This window comes from Nymphalis io, chromosome 7, assembly GCF_905147045.1.
Source record: "Nymphalis io chromosome 7, ilAglIoxx1.1, whole genome shotgun sequence".
Taxonomy (NCBI): Eukaryota; Metazoa; Arthropoda; class Insecta; order Lepidoptera; family Nymphalidae; genus Nymphalis; species Nymphalis io.
Window position 1 is genome coordinate 10,087,322 of NC_065894.1, and position 6,514 is coordinate 10,093,835.

Sequence of the window (6,514 nt, forward strand, 5' to 3'; positions counted from 1 at the left end):
TACCTACCCAGACGAGCTTGCACAAAGCTCTACCACCAGTAAATCCAAAATAAATGATTCTTAAAAAGCTTTAATTATTTTATTTGTTTTCATTTTACTATGTCTCAACGGTATACTACACTACGGTATTCTTAAGTTTGCCAAATATAATGCTAATTTTTTTTAATGTAATAATTGAAACGCTTTTGTCTTTTGTTCACAAGTAAACGTTACCCGTAAAATTGTTGTACTTAATCCTCTCCCAAATAATGTTAAAACTAAAAACATCACTACATATTATAAAAAAGACCCTTCGCGTCCTTCTATCTATCTCAACGTGATAAACTCAAAAACTACCTAACGGACTCTCGTGGTATCCCCAGTAAACGGAGTAATTCGGGGTGGATAGCTAGTATTGCATAAATATATCACGACTGTTATAATAATAATAATGTCCTCTAGACCGATTTCCGCCACGGTGGCCAATCTTAAGAGAGATTAGCGAACTCCGCAGGACAGCAAACCCAGGTGCACTCTTTATCTCCTAACTCTCATAATCCGAAGGGACGGCAATCCGACACGACCGGAAAGAGTTCAGGTGCAGATCAACGGATTTACGTTCTTTCCGAGGCATGGGAGTATAATACACTTCCAATTTCCACTGTTCCACTGTTCGGCTGTCATTGAGAATTTTAGAAATAAAATAGAAAACCCCAATAACTTTTTATTAGCCCGACCTGGAAATTGAGTCAAGGATCTACGGATCTGCGGCCTTACATTTAGCCACTGGACCAACGAGGCAGTTATCACGACTGTATCAATCAATAAAAGCAATCTCGTCTGATGATGAGTGCACGAAAGCGAAACATAACAGTCACTTCAGAATTTAATATATTCATAACGAATAACATTTAATTTCGACAACATTGAGCTTCGTTGATATTTTTTTTTTTGCTTTCCGATTTGCAATATATATTGCAATATGATGAAATATTTACATATGTGTTTGTATTTAGATATATATTTTATTTATTTTTGGGAAATACGCAAAATCTTTGTTTTAATTGTACATAATACGTTATTGAACTGCATATAAATAACATAAATTTCTACGTGCATTTCTAAATAAGATAAGTTGTACTTTTATTATGATATTCGATATTCTATTAGTAGGTCGGGACCCTAGTACAGTAACAGCCTCACTGTCCCACTACTAGGCTAAGAACTCCTCTCCCTTTTGAGGAAAAGGTTTGGAGATTATTCCACCACGCTGCTTCAATGTGAGTTGGTAGAATAAACATGTGGCAAAATTTGAATGAAATTAGACACACGCAGGTTTCCTCACGATGTTTTCCGTCAAGCACGAGATGAATTATAAACACAAATTAAGCACATGAAAATTCAGTGGTGTTGTCCGGGTTTGAACCCACTATCATCGGTTAAGATTCACGAGTTCTAACCACTAGGCCATCTTGGCATATGGTCCTAGAAAATGGCATAATTTGTGGATGAAAAAGTTGAGATTATTGGTAATAATATAAATCTTGCCTTACATTGCCATTGTTTGATACTGTACTTTGTTTTAAACTACGACCATAACTAACACGCGGTGTATTGTGTTTGGCACTTTAAGCAAGGGGCAGTTAGATTGTGATATTTATCACTTCCAGACAAAGACCTCCTCTTAAAAAGAAGAAATAACTAAGTTATTCCACTATCCATTCGGTTAACACGATTCGACACATACCAGCTCTTTACCGTATTTTATCTTTTTATGGTGTTTGCACACTTATGCAGGATTCATAAGTGTGCAAACACCATAAAAAGATATGCAGCCTATAGCTTATCTATGTCTAGCCACTAGTCTAATGAGGCAGTCTAAAAGCAGATATTTTCACATTTCTATGTATAAAGTAGTTTCATATAATCAAATATTATATGAATAGATAACAGACATGTAACATATATTAAATCAAACATATCTGACATTTTCTGGATATTTACATAATAAGGATCCTAAGACCGTTTCTAAGAATCCCATTTGATATTGTTTTGTACAAAAGAACATTTTTATAAATCTTCGTAAGGTCGAACGATGGTATTATTTATTTATTTAACTAAAATGGTTGAGTTGTAAAAAGCTATATACAACCTTGGGCCTTATACAAGCTCGTGTAGGTATCCAGAAAAATAAAATTTACTTTCGCTAAAACAAGGGTTATTAGGTCACGGGTTTCTTATTTAGAAACAAAGAGTAATGTATGGGACAGTTTGCACTTAAGTGTATCCGTGTCGACACATTTAATCGTTTCTCGCTGACATTGAAAACTGAAGCTGAGTAACAGCAGTGTTTTAATGAAAACGCAGAAGCGACAGCAGATACTTTGCCGTTATGTCAAACCACTTTAATTAAATATTTTTCGAACTCTTTATTTTTTTTTTTATAGAATAGGAAAGCGGACGAGCATATGGGCCACCTGATGGTAAGTGGTCACCAAACGCCCTTAGACATTGGCATTGTAAGAAATGTCAACCATCGCTTACATAGCCAATGCGCCACCAACCTTGGGAACTAAGATTTTATGTCCCTTGTGCCTGTAATTACACAGGCTCACTCACACTTCAAGTATTGCTGTTTTGCGGTAGAATATCTGATGAGTGGGTGGTACCTACCCAGACGAGCTTGCACAAAACCCTTTATCTTCTGATTAGGTAAACAATGCTGTATCTTCTTCTTTCGAATGTCAAATTAATAATGATAGAGAGCGATAAATAAAAATCAGCGTTTAGCTAAATAGTCGCTAAGCAACGTATGGCAGTAAGTCATTTCAGTGATTCATCTCGTGCTCGACGGTGGAGGAAATGGTGTATTGATTTACCCTCACTGGATTAGCGTGGTGGAATAAGTTCTAAATTGTCTTCATAAGATGAAAGAAATCACATATTTTAGCGCAAAACAGCAGTTCTTGGTATTGTTGTGTTCCGGTTTGAAGGGTGAGTGAGTCAGTGTAATCACAGGCACAAGGGACTTAACATCTCAGTTCCCAAGGTTTTAGGAATATTGGCGATGTAAGCGATGGTTATCATTTCTTACAATGCCAATGTTTAAAGGCGTTGGTTATTACTGACTATGAGGCCCATATGCTCTGCCTACCTATTCTATAAAAATAAAGAAAATCGTTGTTAAACAAGATATTATTTTATAAAAAAAATAAAAACTAATTGGTATACTGCCTGTATTTCCCGCTAGAGGAACATAGTAAAGTTTTAAAGTTTTATCCACCTATCTACTTCGTATAAAGACTCAGCTCGACCCTCATTAATTAGAAGCCGTTAAGCACTTAAGTTATTCACTCGAGATTCTTTTATATATGTATAGTCTCAAGGAATTTTCGTCGACTTTTTATTAGATATCTCAATATTATGAATCTGTAACAGCCTGTGAATGTCCCACCGCAAGGCTAAGGCCTCATCTCCTTTTTTTTGAGGAGATGGTTTGGAGCTTAACCACCACGCTGTTCCAATGCGGCGTGGTGGAATACACATGTGACAGAATTTCAGTGAAATTTGACACATGCAGGTTTCCTCATGCATTTGTGTTTATGTAAAAACAAATTAAGCACATGAAAATTCAGTGGTGCTTGCCGGGTGAGTTAAGATTCACGCGTTCTTACAACTGGGCCATCTTGGCTTATATTATTATGATATAATAATACATATTTTATATTATTAATAAATACTTTATTATATTCAAAACAAATATTTGTTTTAATTATAAAAAGTTTATTATTAGTATAAACTTTCGATTTCTTAAAAAAACTCGTTCCGAATGCAGGTGAGCTACTCGTGACGCAACCGATACAAATTCGATTTACGTTACGTGTAAATGTTGTCAAAAACCCTTATAACTCAGCCATCACTTCAATTCAATTGTATTTTCTCTATCGGAAGGGAAATCTGATTGAATAAAAAAATGTTCTGATATAAATATACTGTTATACCCCATTTGACCACTTTAAAAGTGAATTTTTTGCTTTTTACTTTTTATGTAACTTACAATGTTTGTAATTTTGTATAAGTTAAATCTTGCAATTTGAATTGGAATCATTTCACCTTATCATACGGAGAATTAATTTTATATGTTGATTCGGTTCAGATGACAATGCATTTTTATGAATTATAATTTTAAGTATGGAATATAATCTGAAATCTATGCCAAGGATTAGCGCCAGCCAAAAAACTCAACGGTCAATAATACTGACACGTTTTTTTTTTATAAAAAGGCTTGATTAAAAAAAGCAACTTATACTTATCATATGTATTATTTTTATTTAGGCTATGTTGCATGATATATGTACAATTAAATTGTATATACATTTATACATTCTTTTTTATTATAATTATTTCTTTCTCTGCATTGCGTTGCTTTTTTGAGTGTTCTTTGTGTATAGTTTATTGCTTAGTAACATACTTAATTAAATTAATTCATTATATATTTTAAAATAGCAACTCTACAACTCAACCTAGGACTAGTCTCTATTTTTATAACTATTATCAAGTTATATTATATATATTTTATTTTTTGAATCATATTATATAAATTATATTACTATTGGAATTACTACTGAGATAGATGACAGGCCATGAAGAGATGTAACATCCTGAAAAGAATAACATCAGCCAAAGATATGTAAAGAAAAAGAAATATTACTATTACTTACAATATGTGTATTCTATACAATTATATATATATATATATAATTGCATAATTATATAGAACTGATATTTATTTATTTATGATAACAGTTAATTATTATAAAACACTACTTTATATTATAAAATAAGAAATAAAAAATAAGAATTTCTCGGAGGCGAAGAACAATTAAAACTTGCAACGATCTGTTATCTTAAAATTACTTTTTGTTTATAGTCAATAAATTCCCAATTTGCTTGAAAAGCTTATTTCGTTATGATCATAAGAACTTAAAAAAAAGCCGAGATGGCCCAGTGGTAAGAACGCGTGAATCTTAACCGATGATCGTGGGTTCAAACCCGGGCAAGCACCACTGAATTTTCATGTGCTTAATTTGTGTTTATAATTCATCTCGTGCTTAACGGTGAAGGAAAACATCGTGAGGAAACCTGCATGTGTCTAATTTCATTGAAATTCTGCCACATGTGAATTCTACCAACCCGCATTGGAGTAGCGTGGTGGAATAAGCTCCAAACCTTCTTCTCAAAAGGGAGAGGAGACCTTAGCCCAGCAGTGGGACATTAACAGGCTGTTACTATAAGAACTTAAAATATAACAGCATCAATGATGATAAATCTAAATTATATACTAAGGCATATGACTTTGCACAAATACTATAATATTTCCATAATACATAATCTTAATAAACTCGTATTATTTTAGTAATAAAATTGAACTTATCTGTATTCCTGTTCTATAATAACAAACTCGAAACTAACCCCAGAAAACGGCCGTGAAATGTCAGAAAGTGACATATGACATTGACCTTAATAACTATAACATTACAAGAAAAGACGCATCAAAATAGTATATCACCATAAGTCGGCTGTCAATATTTCACGGGTGAGTAATGAAGCGAGTTTTTACGGAATTGTACAACTGTTCCGAAATAAATAGCATTTAAAAAAATCGTATTTATACATAAAACATATTTAAACTCACTATTTAGTCAAATGCTAAGCTAAATAAACGACTTAATTATGTATATTTATTAAATAAATTCTGGACAGCTTCTCCTTTTTGGTATCTAGAACAAAATTTCTTACCGTAGTGGCCGAGTTTAAGTCATTTTATTATGATACCCATCACGTTCGTTCGTAACTTGAGAGGACGCTGGTTGTAACAAAGTCGTTTTTTCTTCGTGCGGGTGGAAAATAATTTCTTATTTTGTTAATTTCTTTTGTTATCATAATATTATGTTCTGAATATGATAAAATACTGTAACTAGAATATACTATTATCTTATGACTTTGCTCGACTTATTTAGTATAATGAGCCAGTATAATTGTAAGCACAAGAGACATAAAATCTTAGTCCCAATGTATATATAGTATGCGATATTGAGCGCGGTATTAAGGCCATTTTTGTGACCTATTTGCTAGTCTGCCTACCTATATTGAATGTAACAAATACTTAAGAGTTATTGATATTTAGGACTTAAATAAATATATAGAATATATAAGGAGGCAAGAATGCAAGCAGCATTTCTTCGTTGATACACTTTTTTTTCTAATTTACTCTTAAAAATACTGACTAGATTTTGCTTTTGAATGACGCAAAAATGTTCTTATTAGGGATTTATTTTTTAACACATAATAAAACCCTTTTAACGTTTAATCAAAATACTCGTTTTTAATATTTTAAAAGAAAAGTTATTCAAGATAAACATACAAATAAATCTCTGCTACGATTGAATTACGAAAGGAATTTAAAATCCGGCTTATATCGAGCCATTAGCTAAAAAGACTGACGCTAAAAGCTGCTTATCTTTTGAATACAGTT